At 42.6% G+C, this 25,599-nt stretch overlaps 2 protein-coding genes across 7 annotated transcripts in view; one reads left to right on the forward strand and one right to left on the reverse strand.

Moving 5' to 3' along the window:
- Ten-m (teneurin transmembrane protein Ten-m) overlaps positions 1-25,599 on the forward strand; it is a 554,800-nt gene that overhangs the window by 192,814 nt on the left and 336,387 nt on the right. The window lies entirely within an intron of this gene.
- LOC105670001 (sialin) overlaps positions 1-25,599 on the reverse strand; it is a 195,127-nt gene that overhangs the window by 54,598 nt on the left and 114,930 nt on the right. Inside the window, exons 4-5 of one of the 2 annotated variants that reach the window (XM_012363263.2) lie at positions 23,045-23,104; positions 17,317-17,347 (exon numbers count right to left, since the gene is read on the reverse strand). The gene's annotated coding sequence lies outside the window, so the exon portion shown is untranslated. The remainder of the gene's footprint in view (positions 1-17,316; positions 17,348-23,044; positions 23,105-25,599) is intronic. The other variant, XM_012363265.2, reaches the window with a different exon arrangement.

The following is a 25,599-nucleotide window of genomic DNA, read 5'->3' on the forward strand; positions in this document are numbered from 1 at the left end:
GTGTCTGCGAAGCGCGACGAAGGAGAGAGAGAAAATGAACGGGACCGAGTCTGTAACGAGTCGCATTGTGCGACTGAGGAGATCTTTCTCATCTCCCTCTTATCTCTCTCTCTCTCCCTCTCTCTTTCCCTCTTTCTCTTGCTTTCGTTTTATTTTCCGTGGTGGATTTATCGTCTGTTCGTTCGCGGATATACGCGGCCAAGGCGAGCCCCGAGAAGAAACGGTCAGTGTCCCTCCGAACGCTATTTTTCTTTCTCTGTTTGATTCGTAGGCGTTTAGAAGACTTATGCGTGCTCGAATCCCTTGCTTTTTATCATTATAGTATTGCGGTGATTTATGGAGCATTAAAAATCGGGAGACAACGGAAAGAAGAAAAATAGAACCGAGGGATTGATGCGTCTGCGCGTGTGTAAGCTGTACCTCAGAGTTCGGCAGTGTCTAACATTTAATTTACGCGCAAGGAAAATTTGTACATTGATATTTATTGTTGCATAACTCGCGCAAAATTGCGGCAAATATTTGCCCTCGAGCGCACGGCGCGCTTATATTTCGAACCCGTTCTGAAATCCACTCGTTACTTGAATGCAAACATTGTGTAGAAGCAGATTGACTGTGGCTGGTCGGCTGGCTGGCACATGGCGAGGAAAAAAAATACGTTCCGAGTAAAAGCTGTTGCGGTTGAACGGGTACTTCTTCCTCGGAGTCCGTCCCGATTCTTCGGGCGTTGTGAGCGTTTAAAACGACGACGGTTCCTGCGAAGGCCGCGATTCCGTACGTCGGTCGGAGCGAAACGGACAGACAACGTAGGAGAACGCTGTATCTGGAGGTTAACGTTCACCAGACGCTGAAGAGGCCCCCCGAGTACCGGAGGCGTGCTCGAGAGCCTCTATTGAATTAACTCCATTCACCAAATTGCTCTCGCATTATGCCGGATCACGCCTGAGCTAACGTCCTGCGCGCCACTACGGCGCACAATCTCTCTGTCACAAGCGCCGTCGTCTGAGACGAGCACGTCGTCGTTGACGATTGAGATTCGCGTTCCGCTCGGCGGTAATACGCGCGCGTGCACTTCTCTTTGTGACTCATCCGAGCCACTCGGTTTTCTTCGTCGGCGCTCCGTCCTCTAAACGCCGCTCTCGAGATTCGGCTCAGCCATCGTGTTCGACTCGTTATCGGCAAGAATATCGAAATATCGGAAAATTTAATTGTAACCGTATTGGATTTCCAGCGAGGGAAGACGATAACGTTGATTGTTTAAGAGAAGTAAAGACAACGCGCGCTCATCGTCCCTTTTGTTGACTGTAAGTGATCCACTCGTTGCCCCACTTGGCAAGAATCGACAAATAACTGCGATAGTATCGATTGTTAGTAAAAATATTAATTGGTCGCGTTCGAAACGAGAGCGTTCTCATTTCAGTCGCGCGCAAGAACGTTCGGCGGCGAATCTTCTTTCGCAAAATAATCTCATTGTTCTTCCCTTTGCCTCGCGAATAGCATCTTTGGGATGCTACTGCTGAAAGAGTTTCCGCGAAATACTGCCGTGTCGGGCGAAAGAATCCTTTGAGGGCTTTCACGACGAACACTGACGAGAAGTTAGTGTTATTACCGTCATTGAGGGTGGCCAGAAGCGTCCCTTATATACAACCCTTAATTTACCCGAAAGCCTCGTCCGGCAATTCCCCGCGAATTTAGAGCGGCTTGTCCTAAAACTTACGGTCACGTTTCAAGCGCTGCGAATCTTTTCTCTTCTCTTTGCCGAAACGGGTATCATAACAGGTAACGGCGTCCTTATCGGCGTAATAGTCGGCGTTACGCGCCGGAATACAATGCTCCTTCCTACGCGGTTGTCGTATAATTTCTACACCGTCAACGGTTACGTAAATTTCAATAAAGTCATCGAAAAGACTCGTTAAAAACGTGCGTAATTTGTTAGGCAGCAAGCGTATATGAATCTTATATTTATCTGTCGGTTCGTAAATAGCGCGCAGTTAAGGTTCGTAATGAAATCTAAATGGCGAATGCGCCAGAGGCAATAGCGATTGCAACGGTAGCGGCGACCGCTCGGCAGGTTACGAGGGCTCTTATCGGGCGCATGCCCTGAGTGCAGGTGACTAATCCATCCTTTCTGCCCGCTCACTGGTGCAGCAACGCGCCCTGCGGGGTCAAAGATTAATCTTCCATAGCGAATAAAGTCAAAAACGAATATAATTAACGGACGTAATTAGGCGGATAATACAGTGCTTTTTTTTTTACCAAAAAAGAGATCAAAGAGAATATGTTTGTAAAATTGCGTGACATGTTTAAAAGGAATAAAGTATATCGATAATTAATATCTTTAATAAATTTTACGTAATAAAAATAATGACATGCACGTAATTGAATAATATTTATAATAATATAATTATATTCGAAAAAAGGTTGAATTAGATAAATGTCTCTCGTGCGTTTTTCATTTTCTCTTTTTCTTATTTGAAATTTTACCGATTCTATACGCTTTCTCTGGTTGTTACGCCAGTGTGACTTTAGCACTCATTACACTCTGGCAACCGCTGCCTTAATTTCTCTTTGCCACGTACCCTTTCTCGCGGAAGCCGACCTTTCTGGCCGCTTGACCATTATTTACACCTCGCCCTTCCTTCCTCAAGCTCGATTGTATCCCTTGAGCAAATAAATGATCTCGTGATTTTTAATTGGACCTAACCGCAGAATTGGGAGGCTGCAGATAATAAATGACTAGCTGAACGAATTAGGCCGCGACACAAAGTTAATGAGAACGATTTATTTTACGAAATCAACATCTGTTATATTTAAAGGCTGTTATTATAAGTACTAAAACAGTATCATAAAAATAATTGATTATACGAATATAAGTATATTTATTTTTCTGATAATAAGAATCGCGTAATGTAGCAGCGGCGGGAGGAAATATTAAGTGAAGACATCAGGCGTGTGCATAAGGAAGCATTATTCCGTTTGATACGCGTGTCTAGGTCGTTAAATTTTCATGTGGACGCGTCCGGAACTATTCACATAAGATCTCCGCGTAAAACGCGCTCGTAATTCGCATTTTTTACAATCTGCCAATGGAACTATTCAAAGTGCATTTGGCGATGCTCCCCACGTGTCTGAATCATCGCAATAAAATCGAACGTGACGGGGCTGCGGCGCCGTGGCCTCCGCATGACGCGCGCGTCTGGATGGATACGTTACGGCGACGGCACCTCCTGCCTCTTAGTGCCAAAGGGGTTCGCATGAGTAGTTCGATCGAGCCAACTGTGGCGGTCGGGTCAATGAGGAATGTTAAATGTACATCTCGCACAATCACGCCACACCGAGCAAGAAGTCCGACCCAGTTTCGGGCGATCGGTTGGCAGGAGTGTGCTTTGTGTGCGCGACGCCGCGCGTTCGTGTGGATCTGCAATGATACGGGAGAAACAGGAAACTCCGTTCGCACACACGTAACGTGAAAACGCAACCGGAGTCTCATGCCTCACTCCATCCCCCAGCAGTATTCCACTGTACTTACGAACACGCTAATTACCCAAAGGAATTTGCGCCGACGTTCGTTCCTTCCGCGTATCTAAAGACCCTCTTTAAGCGTTATCAGCCTTCGTGAATTTAGTAGCCGTATTCCGCGCGAGCAGCAGGCTCTATCACGGCGTTAACGCGGCAATAAAAAGAGGACGCGTTATCGCGGCTGTGATTAAAATTTCGAGGATCTTGCGATCGCGAATACATGAAATGAATCTTATTGAATTAAGGGAACAAAATGTACCCAATAAATCGATTACCGATTCCTTCCTTCTTCTTTCGTCTTTTGCATTATAGAAGTAACATCGTAATTTGTGTTTTACAGAGATAAGAAAACCGATGTGCAAAAGTTGCTCCTATCTAAATAGAGATTAAGGAAATGATAATTATTTATCGCAGCATTTCAGTTTTCGATATTGAATTTCTTTTGGCGAATTAAAATAGACATTAAATTTTCTATTGTTTTTTTTTTTTTTTTTAGTTTATATTAAAAAATATAAAACGTGTCTTCAACGATAGTTTAACGCAAACAATTTTTGAGTAAATAAAAAAGTGATATTTTGCAAGAAATACAACAGATATTTTGGTTTATTCATTAAAAGCATTTATTTGTTCAGATTCCGACGAGCATACACGTTGATGTAAATATAAAATTTGTTATAAATTTTATTTGGATCGATATTCTGACACAGAATCCATAAAGCCGATTAACGTTCGATGGCCGATTGGCCGCGCGCGGCGCACGCAGTTCCTGTTTCTCGTTTTGGCAATTTAAATTTCCAACGGAACTGGATACAATAAAGACAGTGAATTGGCGCAGATTGCAACCGTTTACCAAGCACAAATTACGAAAGACAAATCAGGCTGATCGCAAATCTCTCGTTCATTATTTACTCGGCGATTTTCCAAATGAACCAGTCCAAACCGATCTCTACAAAAGCATTTCGTTCGAGTCTGCATCGATAATGACACTTTGGTTTCGCTGCGTCAACTACGATTAATTGATTCGTGCTAGTCGAGCCATCTATTATCGCCGCAGATGCACGCACGCGGATTTGTTGTAAATTGGGTCACGTTTGGCACCAAACTGCGCGATTTAATTATGCAGACGAAGAGAGGAAGAGTGTGTGTGAGAGAGAGAGAGAGAGAGAGAAAGCGAGAAAGAGACAGAAAGCTCGATCAAAAGTTAAACTATTGCAGTTCGGTTTATAAGTTCTATTTGCTTTAAACCGATTATCAAGAGGAAATCCTATGTAGAATGCGTGTTTTGCATTGATGGATCGCAAGTCCAATAGATTTTACACTATTCACTGATGTAAATTGATTAAATTAAATATTTGGCAATATCTATAACAATCCGCTTTGAAAACATCAGATTTCTAATACTTGCGATTTTGTAGGTACATGTTACACGTCACTTTTACCGCGTGATTTATTCTCGAAATTGTATAATTCATACGTACGTTCCATAACGTTGAGTGCAGCACGAATAATAATATCGAACGAATCAACATTCAGAATTGGCGTATATTACGTTTCGTCGATACGCGATCTCTCCGCGATATTTTTTGCGACATTTTACAAGCGCATATATGAACTAGCTACAACGCACGACTGTCGTATATTTCGACGGAATCGCTTTCCCAAACAGCGAGAAATAAACGAGCCCGCTGCCAGTTTATGCAGCTTTTAATCGCGAGGAGCACAAAAGCGACGCCGCGAGATATATCGGCGCCGACGGATGCGCGTATGCGGGGGTATAATGTGGACTTTGCCACGCGTATAAAACACGACGTACCACCTTACGTAAGCCGCGATGCATCATCGCGTCGAGAAATCGATAGCCGCTGGGAATCCGGCGCGATTTCTCGCGGCGGGCGCGCCGGCAATCGCGAGCAGATTGCTCGCTGTTTACCGACAGCGAGACAATTCAATTTCACGCCCGCGGATTACATCGCTCCCTTAACTTCCCGACGTTCGTTTCCGCCTTTTAGGCGGAGAATCGAGGAGAGACGTGTGATAGAGAGAAGAAGAAAGAAAAAAAAAAAAAAAAAAAAAAAAAATAGAAAACCGAAGATGACGCGAGGTTTTCCACTGACCTAAATCCGCACATCTCCGAGTCGCTGCCGCATGACTAAGGCGCGGGAAGAGACCGGGCCGAGTGTACGCCGGTACACTCCGGCAATCTGCATATCGATTTTCCCGGGAAAATGCGTTATTCATGGGAAACGGAGTCGTACGTCGCGGAAACAGAGGGTGATCCGCGCGATCGCGATACGCCCAAGCCCATTTGAATCGAGAGTCGACTGCGACACGCCATCTTCTCCCGACGGAGGAAGTTAAAAAGGAAAAGAAACTGACGGAAAGGAAGGGGGAGCAAGGGGAAGTCGGGGAGATCGGAGTAGGCTATACGGTATTACGGGGGTGACAGGGGAGGGGGGGAGGGGGGGAGGGGGGAGGGGAGGGACAGGAGGAGTAGTGAGGTTCTGCTAAGTCGTCGCTGATTTCTTTGCGTTGTCTGAAAAAGATGTCGGCTGAGATATGTCGTACGATCCATCTTGTCGACGGCGATACTCCGAGTATCGAACACACGCTCTCGCTTGTATACCTCTGTGATATATGTTCGTGATAAAACATCGGCGAGCGTTTCGCGCGACGATGGTAATAGTAAAAATAATTCAAAGAGGCTGCGACATGCTTTTCCGCTGACTTTAATTATCGCGAATGCATTAACATTCAACAAGCGCGCGAATTACCGAATCTTTTCACCGGCAGAAGCCATTCATCCCCTTTCGCGGTTTTCATCGAGAGATGTGAAAGGCAGCCCCGTCACTGACGTCATACGCTACCGTGGAAATAAAAGAGTCCCGGCGGCCGCTCGCGGCAAGTTTGCGCAAAGCGTGACGGGCCGTTCGGTCTGAATGCGCTTATTATAAGCATCATTTGTTATCTCTTTAAAAATAGCAGCGCGCCGGCCGGTGCGGCGACGTCGACGGTGAGCGGATGCTGCATGCCGCGGGACGATTTATCAGTGCGCTTGGAGACGGGGTCAGTCATCGCGTCCACGCGGGCTCACTCGCACGCGTGCGGACTATAGTTACAGTTAAATTCCGCGGCTTCATCTGAATATAGAATCTTTTGCGCCATACATGACTTGTACACTCGCAGCGTGCCTCTCTGTTCTCTGTGTGAATCACCTGTCTCTTGCTCTCAGTGCTCGTCCAGATAACAACCTAGATGAAATTTCATTTGCACTGAGAGAGAGAGAGAGAGAGAGAGAGAGAGAGAGAGAGAGAGAGAAAGAGAGAGAGAGAGATTGTGTGGGAGGGATGTACGGACGAATGAGATTACTTCGCTTTTGCTGCCGTCGACAGAGCTCGGGAGGGAAAATGAGTTTTTGATTCGCCGGCACGGCCGATCAAGCGACACTGAAATATTAAATTTACGCGTATGAGACGCTTAGCGCGCTAGATTAAGTGGATAGAATAAACGACGCTACTGGGAGCCACGCACATAGCGGTTAATATAAAATATTGTATGTTATAAAAAAATTTTTTGAAACGAAGAATAATATAATTACAAGTGTTCGTTGAGATGAATTCGAAATACGAGAAATAAAGTCTAGATTTTTATGTATATTTATTTTTAGTTGTATTCAGGTATAAATAGTCAAAAGTATAAGACAGGATAATTATTGTCATTGTTGTGTGATCAAAGTATAAATATGTTTATCGTTGAAATTTTAATGCAAACTTCTGCAATAGCTGGTTTTATCAAACCACCAATACGATAAAAAGGATATTCTATTCACAGTAATTTTATTACTTTTATTATTATCTATTTTTACATATTTCTGCAAAAGTGTACTTTTATATAAATTCGATATCTTGTAATGTCGTATTGTTTCACGACTTTGTGACAGAAATATTTTTATTCGATTTCACGGTTGAAATGATTTCGCAAAGTCATGAATCTGCGACGAGATAAGTAGCCCAGCGCGCGTCGTAGACGTTCGTCGAGCGCCGGGAAGGTATCTATTAATCAAAATTTCAAGGTATGCAGAACTCATGATAGCCAATTAGTCTGGTACCATCCCCGGCGTCGAATCGAATCAATTTGATCTCCGTCGCGCTTCCGTGGAGAAGTACGTCGGTTGCGGCACGATAGGTGGATATGGCAAAATTTCAGGGGTAGCGAAAACCCATTACCACGAGAGAGAGGTGGTGTGGGGTAGGTAGGTAAGGAGCATTACGAGAGATGATATTAGAGCGCCGGTCCATTCCCTACCGCTATTCGCCCCACCCACCGCCGGCCGGTCCTATCCGCTTAATAGATTCAGCGATATTATTGAATTAGCGCGGTTGAACGAAGCCTGGCTACTTAGACGCGCTAACGGGAAGATCGACGAGAAAGATGGCCGTGGTTGAAGAGAGAGAGGAGGAGAGTTGCGATCCACGAATCGAAACGGCACTCCGGTATTACCCTTCTGGACCGTACTATCCTCGGGGGCATAACTCCTTGAATTTCCATCGGACCGCGAAACGCAAACGAGAAGCGGAAGAAAGGGGAGGCCGCGCGCGGTGAAACAGTTGTGGAACGTTGAAAGTTATGTGGCTTCGATTTTTTTCATTTCGCACGAATTTTTTTCATATTGCGCGTGATGCATTTATTCGCGTTAATTAAATTATCTCTCTCCGAATCACCGTTATCGGAAGATTAATTGTAACAGAAATTAATTAACACACTTCGGCCCGAACTAGGGCAGTATTTCTTTCATCGATTTTGCTACAATCTTCGAATTCACCGTGGAACAGTGATATTCCTTCAATCTGATCTTGTTAGCTGTAATTACTCTACGGACAGACGTGTGGAAAGAGCATCGCAAGAGTTCGAGTAACGCTGGGTATACGCACGCGGTAAGCTGAGAAACTATTTTCCGCGCACGAAGTAAGAGGCAACCCTTGGGCGAGCAGATGAATCTACCTGTACGCAAGGCGCAGAGTGCCACTTCGTCATTGCCTTACGGTAACGGTTATGCTTCGCGAAAGTTTACCAGTTTGCTACTATCTATCTACCGCGCTCACGCAGGACGGATCCTTTTGCTCGTCTCAGCGTTATCTTCCACCCGCCTTTCTCACTTTTTCCCTCACGGGCTACTTTCAACCCTTCTCTGTGGCGCATCATCTTCTCGCCGAGAGTCAAGTTGAGTGGGAAAGCGCTAGCTTGCCGGCAATCTCACGAGTTGCTTCATTCCTAAACCGCATCAAACGTTGTTTCACAGTGAACCGTAAGTCTAATTCGGATCGATAACATTCGGCTTGCAAAAATGAGAAAGTACCCGGCGGTAAATGTTTGAAACGTGCACAAATTATTTGCTTTTCTGTTCCACGATTTATTCAGGCAAGAAGGAACAACTGGAGATCATCAAAAACGATTGGAATAAGAACGACTTCGCGAGATGGTCGATTATTATTATTTCGCTCGCTGTGATAATCGGCTATTCCGAAAACTTGCGCACTAAACTATAACTTCCGGCAAATTGGAGAACATATTACGAAAGAATTTCTTTGGTCGCACAATCGCACGGAAAATATCGTGAAAGTTTTCAAATGCTTGAGAATATTCAATTCTTAAATTGCGGTGAATGAAGCAAAATGTAGCGTGTAAAATGGAGCAGTAGATATGTCCGCAAATATCATGTTAATCTTGATTTTATTTTTAAATATATATATTTATATATATATATATCGTATTATGGGCGTTTAATTTAATTGCGGATCCACCACAAATTCGATGACGCTCTGCAGACGGATATTCTGGTTCTCGTCACGACGTTTACAAGTCAGTACGGCCTGAGAGAGAGTCTCGCTCGCGTCAACCCGGATTTTCCGGCTGTCCCTTCGTTTCGAAGGGCTTCTTCGGCCCGTCACTTAATAATCTTTATTCCCTAATTCCATAGGATACGTAAAGTCGGGCAGTTAAGTCGGCTGGATTAGATGATGATCGAAGAACACGAAGACGAGGGTCCGCGTTCCTCAGTATTCATACGGTAGAAGGCGAAAGAAAAGAGTTGGTTCGTTGAACGGGGTTAGGTAGACTTAAGCCCTTCTCGTGGAGATTTCTCGAGATTAGGATCGGACCGGAACAGTTCGATTACAGATATTTCAGCCGTATCCATGTAATAAATAATAGATTACATAATATTTTTTTATTCTTCTTTTATAAAACATATTCAATCAATGTATAATATACAATTGGTTGATAAATTAAACACATTAAAATTAATAAAAAATTATAGCAAATTTTTAATAACTTGTAAAATTATTCAAACGTGTGATTAATTTATTTCTACAGTTGCCACATTTTTTAATTATATTACATATATGTAATTTGCAAAAAATATTGAATAGTCTGACTGTCACAGTATCGTTTCTTTTTTCTGAGATTATTAAAACGAAAGTCTAGTAATGGAAAGCCTTGGAAGAATATCTCGATTGAAGCGTAATCGTGAGGATAACGTTAAATTATCTATCCAAACCGAACCGATCCCGTCCGACCGTTCAGTCAGATTGTCAATCTCCTTTCCCTGAAGCCGTTCTGGCGAGATAGTTAGCTCGATTTTGCTCATGGAAAGACCCCTTATTCGAAGATCCCTTTAAGCCTCGCGGGCGACATCTGGGCGCGTGAGCTCGTGCCGCGACCGGAGAATCGGCACCGCTAATAATTACCACCCTCGAAATTCTCTTGCTCGGAGACACCCCACGGACTATTTCTCGCGTGGCTAAGCACACGATTTCGAAAGCCGGAGAGCAGCACGCCGTAGGCCGTGTATCCGCTATGTCGCACTGAAATATTTCGCCTCGGGGCAAGAATGGCACAGTGGTGCCGGCGGGAGTGACGTCAAATGAAATCGAGGGGATGAAATCGTTTGTCACGTCATTTCATTTGTTACTTTCGCTCTCGAGTCGTCTCTCCGTAGATAGCGTCCTTGTCGTCGTAATTTATGGCGTGGCTAAAAAAGCCATTTGCCTTCGCTCACACGTGTCGTGATTTCCGTTTTTCTTGCTCGCGAAGGTATATGTTTGTGCGAATTAAGTTCTAGAAACCGAGTATTCTGTTAAATCTGTTAATCAGAGATACTTTATGCGGAAATTAATTCGTTTCTTTTCTTTTCTTTTCTTTTCTTTTCACAATTTCTAACTTAAATTCCCCACTTAAAATTCTTTCGCGCACTTCCGTGTGCCGCGTAAGATAATAAAAGAATTATTGTAATACATAACAAGCACGGTACACACAGCATACGTGACTTGAATACACACACACACGAGCACTACAGTTGGCAATATTTTCTAAGCTTTTCCAATTCTAAAAGTCTATTCAGAGACAAACTTTCATTTCCGAAGGCATTGAATCGAAATAACCCACTCTTATGACGTTACGGAGAGATGTGAGGCTCCCGGTATTCTTGGATTAAAATGTACATATCGTACGTTCCTACCCTTGAATGTGTCGCGTTATAAGAGATCGCTTCAGCGTCCCACAGATTGGCTATTAAAACCTTCCATACGAAGTGCCTCGAGAGCACACACCCGCCTTCACGAAACCCCCTAACACCACTGCCAACGACATGAAGGGTTGTTTCCAATTTTCCTAAATTACGCGCGGAGCGATATAGTCGCGATGTGTATAGACGAGGAAATTCGTTTTCGGCCCTTCCCCTTCAGTTAGATGCATCGATTTCGGGACAACATAGATTATAAAAGAAACGTCAAAACGTACATTTTTCCCACGCAAATTGGATGCATAGATTTCTCGCATAAAAAAAAAGTAGAACTCGATTATCTTTCGTTCCGAGTTCAGCGATTTGCATCTATTGTGATAATTTGAGTTCCCATCCTTTTGTATAATTTTAATTCTGTCGCTAAAGTAAAATATGTCGCTTAATTTCTGACTTTTCTTATTAACTCCGCACGCTCCGTACGCCATAGATTATCCTTTCGTGTTTGCTTAAAGTTATTCCAAAACAATCGAGCCAATTTCACGCTCGATTCATCGCGAGACCCTTGCATATTTAATCAGCGCTGTCTTCATCGAGGAACTAATTACATTTTTGCTACGACGGAGAGAATAGGGATCCGATACTACGCCGTTGGTTGCAACATCGTTGAAGGGGGTCTTCATGAATACAATAATACTAGGCTAATCCCTCGGGCAATGAGCCGCCACAAGACAACTTTTAATGAAGAGTATTGACTGCAGTGAAACAGATGTCTTGCGGAAATTGGGTCACCAAGCTTCTTTATTAATTTAAAAAATGCTGGACTCTCGGATAATTCACGCGATAAATATTTTTCGCGAGCATCAATATAAGTTAAAATAAATAGTGCGTGATTTATTTCAAAAATTTCGCATTATCTCCATTTATCTCATTTAAACATTATCCTTTATTTATGCGCTCGCGAATTAGTAGATTATCCTGTGTATTATTAGCTATTTCCATGCTAATTGCAGAGATAATTGGTGAAATGGAATAATATTGTAACATATATGTATTAGTAATATTGCTACTTAATATGCAATAACAATAACCTGCACGATGGTAACATTTATGTCGCCCGATGCGTAAATATTGCACTCTGGCAATGATATTTCGTTCATTTATCAAACAGGATTTTTACGCGCAAAATAGTTCGTGTGTACCTTCATTATTTTTAACAAGTTGTTAAAATCCCATTTTTCAATACATTATACAATTATATATTTATCACTAATTTAATAAATGTAATATAATTAAATGGTGTATTGAAAAAAATAGCATTGGAAAATAGGAAAAGAAAATAGGAAAAGCTTTTATACGTGATATCTATCCTTTATTATAGAGACATCTCAAAGGTAACTCGATTTTGATGGTGACAGGGCATTTGATGCTGACGAACTGTCGAACAAAGAACTCTTTTTAGCAGAAAGAAAAGAAAGTTATCTGGAAAATCCAATTAGGTTTGCTCACCCTTTTCACGGCTTTCGATACTGTGAATCGCGCCTCTCTTTTTTTCTAAAAGCAGCATAATTATATTTATTGTGCCGAAGAAAGTTGCGTCTAACTCTGCTGGTATTTCGCTTTCATTGGCCTTGTAACGAACTTTCGTGAACTCATCGGGAGTAAATCATATTTAGCTAAAAATATAAATAACATTAATGCAGTCTGAATTTCTTTAAGAATATTAACACTGCTATCATTGATTTGTTGAGCACTTAAGTTTTAAGATACAGACTTTGTGTATTTCAAGCGTATTTTGTTTTAATATAATCTTGCCATTTGCAGTTTTTTTTTTTTTTCTAAATATCTCGCATTGTAATATTGAATTTTTCCATATATCGCGTAAAACATTAGAAATGAAAATAGAGAAAGAGAAGACTCCCTCCTTCGCAAAAACCGATGGATTTCGCGAATAGCCTATCAGAATCTGGCGCGCAACTTAGCATTAAGTATTCGCTGTTTGCATATTAATTGTTCATTATGTCAACCGGCCCCCGACATCGTTACACGTAAGCTGATTCGGTCGGAGCGCGAACCGTGTAACGATCTCCGACGATCGAGCGGCGGTCCGTGATTGTTCATTTCTTGTCTCCCCCTTTTGTAGGCGCTACGCATAGCTATCCCGGGAGCGATGTATGCAGATTTTTTAATCGTCTCTATTACTCGGAGAGAGCTTCCTAGCCCCGGGATTGACACCGCGGCATCCAGATAAAAATCGGTAGGCTCGATTATACGACGGCTTCGTCCGGCTTTTTTTCTCTCCGCGAGCTGCGAGCGGTGGGAAGCTTCAATATGGTGACAGCGGCGATGAGGAAGAGGAGAACACGACTAGGTCGGGCGGGCGTGAAAGAGCGAGGGAGCACAAGCCCATATAACATTCATTCGTGATCCGTTGGGAGCGCTTGAGAACAACGTTATACTTTCCCTGCTATAATTCGTCGGGGGAGAATTTTCCATCGTTCTGACTTCAGCGCACCGCTGCTGTAATACCAATTTTGAAATTCCTGTCCGCGAGCACGGTGCGCGCTACATAACGGCGGTCTCTGTAGGCGAGAAGTTCATGGTCACATATGTACTCGGGTATATTTGTCGCGCGGCATAAAAGGAGGATTTTAGCGTCGCAAAAGCAGCACTTTTTCATAAATATGTACATATGCGCAGCAGGCTGATTAACAAGCGTGTCGCGCGCTTAATAAAATACGAAAAGTGGAGATTAAAAATTAAAAAAAAAAAAAACGAATAAAAATATGGATATTGGAAGAATTTATTTGGTAGAAACTCGCAAGCGCAACGTGGTCGATAACATAAAAAAAAATTTTTTTTCAATAGTGCCACCGTCAGCCACTTTCATTTCCGTCCTCAATTGATATCATAAAATGGGAATATAGGTCATCCGAAGCTTCGAGTTAATTTTGCAGGATATTTTGATGTATTGAAATTCTTTTTTTTTTTTTTTTTGAAGTTTTGCAAAATGAACTATGCAGTAATAGTGGTTTGTATTGGATTATCTCCTTTCGGAGTTTCATATTTCTCATTTTGCAAAGATGAAATAAGACTACCAAAGCTGGAAACTTTGTTTATAGTAGGTGGCGATATGATGAAAATGAGATATTTCCGCATCATAAAGCTTGGTAACCTAACAACTTTCTCATTGGCAGAGTTTATTAGTGTTTTTTTATTCGACACTTTCTTTACGATCGACGTGTATAAAGTTATTTTAGGCGGTAATAATGTTGGCAACCGTAAAAGTTAATGCATTCTCGATACTTTGAGGTGCAGATCACCGTGCAACATTGTTCTTTCTCCCCTTCTACTTCTTACCGGATGGCATATGAAATTTCCATAACTGTAAACTCGACGCAGGCATTTCCCGGTTGTAGTTATCATGACTCGACGAAGTATATTTTCGCATGCTGCCACTTCATTAACTTTTTACGACGTGTTAGCAGGACTTTTATATTCAGAGTCGATAAAAAAAGATTATATTTGTAGCAACTAAAATACAGTGCTTATATTGCCAGAGTAACTTTAATTATTCGCGAGAGTAATTTTTGAAAATCAAGTGCTGTAATAAATTTTACAGTGAGTTATATACAAGAGTTTTTAATTGCAGGATTTAAACTCAGAATCGATTACATCATATTTAATGAACACATTAGATTTTGAAACTGCCAAGTAATAAAAAAATTTAATAAATTGTGTAAATTTTAACATCTCTTTGTATTAATCGCTTGCAATCAAGAATCAAGATTGAAACATCTCACTGTCAGACATCTGGCAATCTCGATCTAACATATCGTAAAACATCGCGCATTAAGATGACGATCGGAATAATGTAAGAGGTTCTTGCGAGTTCTTTATTACTTCTCAGAACCATCATGCGATTATCTTAAAATGCGATGTTTTTTACGATCGCTTTTACTTCCGACGTAGGTCGGCGTTGCTCACCATTGCACTCACGATAGTGTAGTGGAAAGCTCGTAAACTCGCGAGCCCCGTCATGTGTGCAGGGTCGCGCTTGCGAAGCGACCACGCAATTCAAATTCAAGAATCAACTTTACGAACCGAATAAGGACGGCCGGACGAATCCCCGCGGCGCAATCCTATCGATCGTTCATAAAAGTTAGCGACGTTCCTTTGTGTACCGAAAGAAATAATTCCGACGAAGAAAACAGACGAAAGAATGAGATGTATACATGCACAAAGTCAGTGTGGATTCTGTGTCAAATTTGCTGAATACTTGAGCAGTGTCCGTGTTACGCAACCAGGTTCCAATTTTGACTGAGGAATTCGAGACGCGACAATTTTGTTCACAGTGACGACAAGTTTCACAGCTAGCCACGAAATATATCATGGAATTTCCGGTATTACGAGAGAGAGATAGAGAGAGAGAGAGAGAGAGAGAGAGAGAGGGAGGGAGGGAGGGAGAGAGAGATTGCGGAACTACGAAATGATAACATATTTACGAACACGATATGATATATCAGATACGAACAAATTTCGAAATACGTGTCAATACTGCCAGTGCCGAAATTCATGTTATTCTCGATATTTTTCATAAATTATACGTCTAAAAAATCATCTAAAAAGGGAGATTTTTTCGTACGCTTATACGCGGCGGCCAGATGAATGAGTCGCGTGCGTAGAGATCTACCGAATTAATCGCTAAAATCTGACTAGCCAATCCCGTGGACTGTTTCCTGGAGCTATATTACGGTGGAATTTTTCATCGATGGAAACGTCGGTGCGCCGACGAGGTGAACGATCGGCGAGGTAGATGTTTTTGTTACGCTGACCGAACAAAGCCGTCCACTTTCATCGTCCACGCGTTCCGCTCTCTTGTCTCCTTGCGCATCCTCGAAATTTTATTTCATCGACCGGCCCATCAAACGATAAACGTTTCATGCGTTTCCGCGAGAGACCGATCTGATCCGCGCGCCGTCATTCGCTTGTAACATCATTGTTGGCACTCTCCCTCTCAACGCTCGATTTTCTCACTCGGCCTTTCGCAGACGCGTCGAATGATCCGCCATTGCCGTTCTGAGAGGCTCGGCAACGCAGCGAGGGTACTTTGCGAAAATTGAATACCTCCATTTTCCTCGATGTTTACCGTGGAGGAATCGCTCTTCAATCATGGCAACGACAGAATGCCGAATAGCGAGTCAAAAGAGAGTCAAAAATGCACCGACTGTTTCACGGATCGTTATATGTATCATATATGTATGAAATTTAATAATGAAAAAAGCGAGTAAAATATTGAAAATTTTTTAATAGTTTATTTTACCAAGATAATTGTTACGGAAATCTGATTGACGCACAATATATTTTTTTATCACTTGAAACGTAATTAAGTGTTTTTAAATAGAGCTAATATGTGTGTGCATAAATTATTGCGTTTGGTGAGATGAATAATTTTGAAAATTGAAAAAATGATGAATCGATCTTTACTCTCTTTTTATGAGCCAAACACACCGCGGTGGGCGCATTAAAAAATTGAGCATTAAAAATAAAAACGCGCAGATTAGCTCGCTCCGCAACCCCTTGAGCCCTGACCTCGCGATTCGCGATATCCCTCTCGCCTCGTTCAATCAATCCTTTCTCTCTATCGTTCTTTGTTCCGCTCGCCGGCCATCATAATTGCCGGTAGGTCATTTTTCATTGGCTGTTTCGCGTAGTACGGCGGCGCAACGTAGCAGCAGGCGGAAGAAGGACGCCGGTGATTGATGACGTTGTTTTTTCGTTGTTTCATAAATCCGAATTCTCGTTATCGATGGATCCGTAACGATGCGCGCTTATATAAATTGCCGCGCGGCGTGGACGCACTCCCGCCGGACGTTATCAACGAGATTTCGATTAAAAGAAGCTCCTCTCCTAATTAAGAACAATAAGACACCAAGGCTATTTCTGCCTACCCGCCCTTTCTGCTTCTTCACTTTATCGATCCGCCGAAAGAAGAACGGCTGAGGATCGCGAAGAAATGGTTCCTGAAGTGTAATTTACGAGCCGGGAGTTCTTTATCCCGGTTTCGCGTAACGAGTTCCCAAGGATATCGAAGTACTACATGGTCGTTTGGTCGCTAACTCGGCTCGACGAGCCCGCCGAATTTATCTACGCAATTCTTTCCTTCCGTCCCGCATCGGTCGACGGAAAACAACAGCGGAGCGCGCGCTTGCCTGTTCGTAAAACGGTTTAGCGACGTGATCGCGGATAAAAGATTACGCCCCCCGATTAGCGCGTTTATCACTCACCGAAATGCGTCCGATGGATCGGCTAACGTGCCTGAAACAGATAATAAAATTTATCATTAGCGGAACAACTGGCCTAAAGAAAGAGTTCACGATCAATGCATTAACACGCGCGCGATAATCACTGATGATATTAAAAATACTCAAAGAGTGGAAATTCCTCAATTATATTAATAATTTAATATCAAAATAAGCATGTTTGAATACATCTCGTGTCTAATAAACTACCATCCGTCGGAATTTTGCAAAAGCTCGTGTGTATAACAAATTTAACAGATCAGACATCTGTCTGTTTAGGCAAAAATACTTTCAACAAAAATATATTGCCACAGTTCATAGATTACGCGATGTCTCTCGTCTAATGTGACATAAATGACACGCTGAATTCTCGTACTTTCAACATATTGTAATCTCTAAAACCAATATTATTAGAATCGACTTCATGTGTCGGATTGACATCCATTTCGTGCGCTGCAACGCAATTATGACGTTGCCAACGACACGGCGATCTTCTGCCCTCGGCAAGCTGACGCGCTAAGGTAGCGCTAGTCGCGTTGCTTTGCGGTTTTACACCGTGTAATATACACGCGTTGAATTTAATATCGGGCGGTTTCGCAGCGTCGGGGGCTCTCATTGTCAGGTCGGCCCGACGTCGGAGTTAAACGCGATCGTTTTACTACCCGTCATTCCCGTCCCGTCGCGGCGCTAAGTATTAACCCTCCCCCGTGCCCTGGGTCGACCAATTTGCATACTGCCCGTCTATTACATCCTGACCTAGCGCTGACGTACTTCTATGCGGGAGTCGGTTCACACGGCCGCCGGGGTTCACCTGCATAATGGACCTAACTATTCGGTACTCTTGACTATCCCTCCACGTGACGAACTAATCGGTAATCGGATTGACCCACGATGCACTTATGCGCTGTACAAGTTTCAAGCATCGTGCGAGCATCCAACTTCATCTTAGCGTCTCGTCTTTACGGCAATATATTAAATAGCCTTGATACTGACAAATATTTTTTCCACAGCTTTACAGAGGCTGCACACTTTGAATATTTTAGTTGCGGTTCAAACATTATCCGTGGATTCATAATTTATTGCGAAAACGATTGATAAGCAAGATGTGTCAAATTTATTTCAGTTCGTAAGCAGGTCATAACCGATTTCACACTACGTCCAGACCGGCACGTTTTTAAACACGATAAAAAGCAAGCTGATAATGCTTTTTAACGGTATTTTTAAATCTATGTACATAAAAAAAACGCAAAATACATCAACGAACGTTTGCTGCAGCCACTTTGTTGACGTCGTCGCGTGTTCGATAATTCTCCGCTGATAAACTCCGCATATAGAACGATAATAGAAGACTGTCAGCTCTGCTAATACAAAATGTGAACTAGATGCTTTTCTAGAAGAATGATTAATTATTACAACTCAGCACAATTCGCGTCTAATCTTGCCTTTTTTGCATTCGATCTTCCTTGCGCTTCGCGAAGGAAGTTAGTTTTCTTATCTCTCCGTCCGTTCGTCCTTCGATTCATTTCTAGCTACTTGCGAAATAAATATAAAATGTGACGCAGGTAATGGCACAAGATAAAAATATTATCTTCGCAGCTCCTAGCGACTCTATGTGTGTCCAAAGTAGGACAAGGCCAATCTTCCCTCTTTATACAAATTATGCAATTTGTATTCCGTTGAAGAGTTGACCCGCATCAACTATCTGATTATACCACGTAAATATGCATTTTTCAAGCTTGCATATTTTTTATTTACGGCTGCAAACATATTTTTTCTCAACAAAAAGTAATAATGCTTACACAATATTGTTGTAAAATATGACCTCTCATTCAAGCTAACAATCGCAGCTATACGAATTAGCACAATTATGATTTGTTCTCATACAACTCAATCTAGCAGATTTCTTCTTATTCATACTAAAATTCGACGCGTACTCTCTTTATCCAGTATCCGCACTTCTCTCGTGCTATTTTGATGCGCGAGAAATATTTCAGGGAATTACGAGGGTTTAATGGGTTAAGCGAAAACATCGCTTCCTTCGACGTGCCGAAAGCCTCACGGCTCTCAAAGCTCGCATCTTTTCCCGACGAGCAAACGCCGAGGGAAAGGAGAAGCGATCGCGCGCGAGTGAGGCGGAGCTAGCGACGCGAATAAAAGTTCCGCGCGGAGGCGTACAATGGCATCGGGGGCTGCGAGGGTGAAAGTTACGGTGAATCATTGGTGCGGCGGAGGATTGCTCCGGGTACACCGCTTTGCCTCGCTCGCTCTCATAAAATAAATCTGATATTACCGAGCGGCTTCCTCTTTCTCTCTCTCTCTTTCCCTTTCTCTTTCCCCGTCTCTCTTTCTCTCTTTCTCCCGGTTCTAGCATGCATATATTTCACAACCCTTCCAGCTCTCTTCCTTCCATCCCTTCGCGTTCCGTGTACTGCGAGACACAATGGGGACGGTCGCGAGAAGCGTACCGGTGCTCGATTCAAGCGGCGCCGCGTTTTCGGTATCGGATCGCGCGTGAATCGAGAGAGAACGGCGCCTGCGGGGCAGTATCGTAAAACGGATAGTTTTTGCAGCGCGGGTCATGTACGTCGCCGCGAGCTATGCACTTCCCGCGTTGTCGACACGCCGGGTCAAAATGATCGCCGTGTATACTTTCGGGCCGTACCTCCTCTATTCTACTTTCGCCGCGTTTTATCCCGTTGATCAATTGTTCGCCGCTATCAACGTGTTTTGCGGCGTTCAGAGATAGTCTCTTTATCGTGCGAGGTATTTATGAACTGTGTAAACCGAGCGTAAACAACTACAATTGTTTTTTTTTAAATCCACATTTATTTTGGAATACGTAGGAAAAATTCAAAAAGTTTGCGGTATTCATTTTTTCGTGTCTTGTAATTTTGATTTTTTTTTTTTTGCAATCGCGGTTATTTCGAAAATTGGACGACTCTTCCATTTGTGCCCGGGTCATTTTTGCAAGGTGAGCTCTCGCCGTTGAATGGCTGATCTTGCTTTTGATCAGCCAGCCGTAATATCATCCCGAAAGCGCATCGCGGAATGGCGCGAGGTGATACGAATGCGCGGATGCGTTACGCTCATAAAAGCGGCAACATACATACATCATTCGCTTCCGCGATACGCGCGTCGAAGTCTGGCGGGGCCGCTCCATTCGGAATCGAAGGGAGAGCCTTTTCGTGCGCTTTTCATGCACATTACTCCGGCGGGCGCGTTTCACGTTAACTAACCATCATTTGCATTGATCAAAAACTCCGGGCGCGTTATGACTGTGAGGAATTCGCATTTACACCGCGTGTGCTGAATGTCGCGTGTGCGTCGCGCCGCTGCGTTTCGCCGCAATACGAGAAATGTAATCCGATAATGATTAGAGCGGGCGGAATCGATGGATCGATACCGAAACCGCAGTTTTCCACTGGCGCCGCGGTCATTTGAATAAGGAAGGTTTGCTTTGCACTCGATGCTACCTGACCCGTCCACGCAACCGTCCGGCCACTCGATCATTCGATCGTACGTCGCTGCGTACAGCCCGCGCCTCTCTCGCTCTCTTTCTCTCGCCGGCGCTCTCGCGTCGTCTCTGTGTCTGTATGTACTACAAGCGCACAGTAAACTCCCTCGTCAATAAACGAGCTCGCCTCTATTTACTCGTTACTTCATCATCCGAATCCCGACTTCCCCCGTCTGCGCCGCGGCAATTCACCGAGTCGCTGATTTACGCGATTCAACAAAAAATCAACCGGGAGATGAATCCGGGCTCCCCGGAACAGAGCGGCGCTGCGACTAGCCGCCGCCGACAAACTTCCGCGATGTTATCGTTTCGAGGGAGATGCGCGGCTTGATAATCTCCCGACGCCCGCGCTCTGATCAAAGCGCGCCGGTTTCTATCATAATTTTCATTTCGCCGTGACACGATATACGCTCGTCGCTTCTCCATCCCCCTCTCCCCCTCCCCCCTTCTCGCCCCGCCCGTCTTTTACTCGCGTCAGCGGTGAAATCAGGCCGAGAGCTTTTTAATGAAATTGACCAGGATGACGGCCAAGATCGACATGAAATGGATTATGACTGACTTCCACCGCGTATCTTCAATCATATGAGTCGTTTATTTCGAAAGCGGCAGAAGCTTAAAAATCCCGCTGAAGTGAATACAGCGCGCGCGTATTCGCATCTCATTAAAATTTATAATGTTTCAGTGATTGGATTGACGTTATTTCGAAGTAAACGTCTCAGAGATGTGCTAGAAACTGTTGTATCACTCATCGCATATATCATCCTTAGACATTGATAACCCGAATTCGTTTATCGATTGATCAATTTCGACGGTAGCATTCGATGTTTATTGAACGCGACGCGAAACGCATTTTTCATATCTTACATGTTCCAATAAAAAAAAAAAAAAAAAAAAAAAAAGAGAGACACACACACACGCGCGCGCGCGCGACATCGAAACAGTATGCATTGTTTGCATATACCAGAGATCCTTTTTTACTACACTCGTAAACGTTATTGCGAATTCTGCGACGAAATATAGATGCGCGAGATCCGATATAGCGACTACTCAGACAGCACTCGACTTGCCCGCGCAGCGCTACACAAGCCAACACCGCCTTTCAATTCCGCGAGTCCGGCTGATTGCATTGAACCAAATTTCGTACGCGGACGCGCTTCGGGTCGCGCGTGTACATACACCACCGCGTATGCGCGCACTCGCGTTCCGGTCGTAAAGGATTTTATCGTTATGAATTTAATTTTCATACAAACAGTTTCAGCCCCTCTTTCCCTCTCCCTTTCTCTCTCTCACTCTCTCTCTTCCTCTCCCCTCCTATCTCAGCAACACTCGACGAAGCGAGCGTTTCGTGCCAATGCAGACGTGGTTTGCAGGGTACTTAGAGAGGAACAAGGGTGGCGAGCTCTCCAACGCAGCGCCATATCCCGGCTGGTTATCCGTAATCCAATAAAACCAGGAGACACAGGCGAAATTTAATATCCAACACCATCAAAAGTCGCTGGGATTGTTCCCAGCTAGTTATAACTCCCGACCCATACATCCCGTGAATCGCTATTCACAGGTTGTATTGCCTCGCATTCGGGGCGGCCTCGAGCGTCGCTCATTCTGCCTTAGGGCTACGCGATCGTTGTCTTAAAATGCCATATTAATCTAACTGCGGGGATAATCCACTTTGCCGCGAATTTTCTCGTTCCATTTTGAAAGTAATTAGAACTTATGATTGCTCATAGCTTTGTCCCGTATTGGCGCACGGGAATACATTCGAAATTGATTTTTCATGTTTCGCGGCGGTAATAGTGCTGCCCTTCAATTTCCGTATCTCGTAAGTCACTTTAAATCATTCTATTTTACTTATAACGCGTTTCAAAAACATGTATTTCCATTGTGTTTGTTGTCGGTATAATCGTTAGATTTTATGAATTTTTAAAAGGATTAAAAGCGCTCTCTCTCTCTCTCTCTCTCTCTCTCTCTCTCTCTCTCTCTCTCTTCTCTCTCTCGCTCTATTTTTGAAACCAGTAGTGATAACGATGTACCGTGCTTTGCAACAGAACTAGGCCAGCAATTTTTTTTTACATACAGATCGTTAAAAGCGGTTTAACTATTTGATAACTATGAAAAGTGCGTACATTCTTTTAGTTTCGCTTGTTACACTTTTTGGTCATAAAATCCATAAGTCAGTTTAAATTATTCTATTTCACTTACAACAATTTCCGTCGCTGTTCCGTCGATGTCCCAAAATAGGTTCCGTAACGGCTTCTCTTGCTGAAAATGTAATAAAGCGATCATTCAAATTTGCATAACGTTGCTCTAATTATGAAAGTACGCAATTTGAAATTTAGATTTTACATTTTTTACTTAATTAAAATAATAAATTGATGATTTTAGATGCAAAAGATATAATAAAAATCAATTACAAATAGATTTCAATTATATAAAATTTCACGTATCTTATATTTTTTTTCCAACTTACATAAAATTTGTTTGATGATGCTTTTTATTACTATTTTTCGTGAAATACGCATTCTTGGAATAAAGAAATTATTTATGGATACTTTTTAACGATGCGTTTCGTATATCGTATAATTACGATTTTTAGAAAATTTTGCTCAATTTATTTTTCTATTTTCAGCAAATAAATTTGCGATTTTATTGAGCACCCTAGTCTCTACTGCCTCTGAATTGCCAATATCATGAAGTTGTCACTTCCACGACTCCACCCATATTTATTTCTAGCAACAAAGCTGACAAGAAACTTTACGAGCGAATTTTTACGATTGCATGGTAGCGAATTTATGAGATTTCGCGTTGTTGCTTTCGTCAACGAGTTACACCGTATACCGAAAAGTTGCATAACTGAAATGCATTTTGCAAAAAAAGCAGGCGGACAGAGAGAGAGAGAGAGAGAGCGAAATTCACACACATATTTCCACGTTATCGGCTCAACTCTAGGTCGGCGTGTTTGTCTCGCGGGAATCTGGTGAACCGCCGTTTTATCCCTTGCGGTGTAGACGCATTCGTACTTATCGTTATTAATTAGTGGAACGTGTCCACAGAGGTAGGACAGGGGTCGAATTACTACTCCGACAAATCCGCTTTTCGAAGTTCGACCCTTGTTATGAACACCCTCGGCAACCTCGTTTATCTGTTTATCTAGTTTGTACTTCATCGCCGGTTCCTACAGTTATAGCTACAACGTGCGTAATTACTATCGAAATTTATTACGACGGTCGCTCGAAGCGAGGGTTACAACTTGTTAATATCATATCTTTTTTTCCCCATACTGATTCTGCTCTGATTAGATTTGAGATTTCAACGAATGTATTTCCAGTCTGGGAATTAGAATTTGACTAAAAGATATTCGCATTCTATAAATTACAAAAAAGAAACTTCTTCAATTATAGTGGAGCAACTTTGTTAATATTTAGTTTCCGTGAATAGCAACTTGAGTCAGATATGTATATCTACAGTGTAAAATTGAATCTATGATCGAAAACTAGCAAACGTATTCTTTGATTAACTTACCACTGTGAAGTTGGCACCCTATTTTCGAAAAAATTAATTTTTTATTAAAGTTCTGAATGCAGCTTTGCTTGATTACGTCTTGTGAAGTTAACACCTCATAATTTCAAGAATGGATTTTTTTATTTAATTCATCGGAATTATATTTCTAAATTTAACGAAGAACTTTAAAACTCTTTGCATTCGGAACTTTAATAAAAAGCTTTTTTCGAAAATGAGATGCCAACTTCACAGAGGTGATTAACTTGTATCAGCTGTGCCTTCAGTTGCTCTGTTGATGTTGAGGGTATTAAACTCAAATTATAAATAACTCGATTAAAATATCTTGGTAAAACAACACATATGAAGATCCGGTTTCGCAAAATTAGAAAACAAAGTGACTAATCACCGGACGCGTGACATTTGACATGACACGACGCGTTTCCGCTGTTACGATTATGCGTTGTGTATCCAAGTGTTCCGCGTCACTCTCATGATACTGTTGTCGCACGGAAAAATATACAACTGCCTACTTAATAGAATAACATGGGCTCGTCATGAGATATCAAGTTTAAAATTATCTTTTAATAGAAATTTTCTGACAAAATTTAGCTGTTCCAAACCATACAAACATTTTTGCAGTAATAACAAATTTCTGCATAATCAATCATAAAACAAATGGGAAACAATTTTCGAGATATAAATTAATCCAAAGACGTCTAATATTTTTTTTATTTAGCAGATGCAATTGAATAAATATTTGCTACATATACTAGTATGTAACTAAATTCTCTAATAATTTTGCTCTGTATTCTTTTGCGATGTTATTTATTGCGATAAGTTTAATTGCTTGTTTTTGTCGTGTTCTTTTTGTCTTATTATCGAACCACAATCACCACGCACGACGCCGTAGGTGCGAGGTATATCTAAATTATAACGCTCTCGTGTACGTAGCCGCGTTGAGGATGTTGGCGCGCCGGTTTATTTCGCTTTGTCGGCAATAACAGTAGATCTGCCTAACGAGCCCCTAAATAAGGGAAAGTAATTTCATGTATTTATGCGTGAATTACGGTACGACCGAGGGTATCTCCGGAGGCAATTAACGCCGACTTCGTAAAACCGGCATCTCTGCATGCTGCAGGAAACAGGAACAACATAGTAGAAACGCATTCGCCCCTACTGTATACATATACGCGTGCGTAAATGTATGTATACGCTAACCGACCCTTAGGAACAGCAACCTTTTGCCATCTCCATGA

This window comes from Linepithema humile, chromosome 7, assembly GCF_040581485.1.
Source record: "Linepithema humile isolate Giens D197 chromosome 7, Lhum_UNIL_v1.0, whole genome shotgun sequence".
In the NCBI taxonomy this organism is placed as follows: Eukaryota; Metazoa; Arthropoda; class Insecta; order Hymenoptera; family Formicidae; genus Linepithema; species Linepithema humile.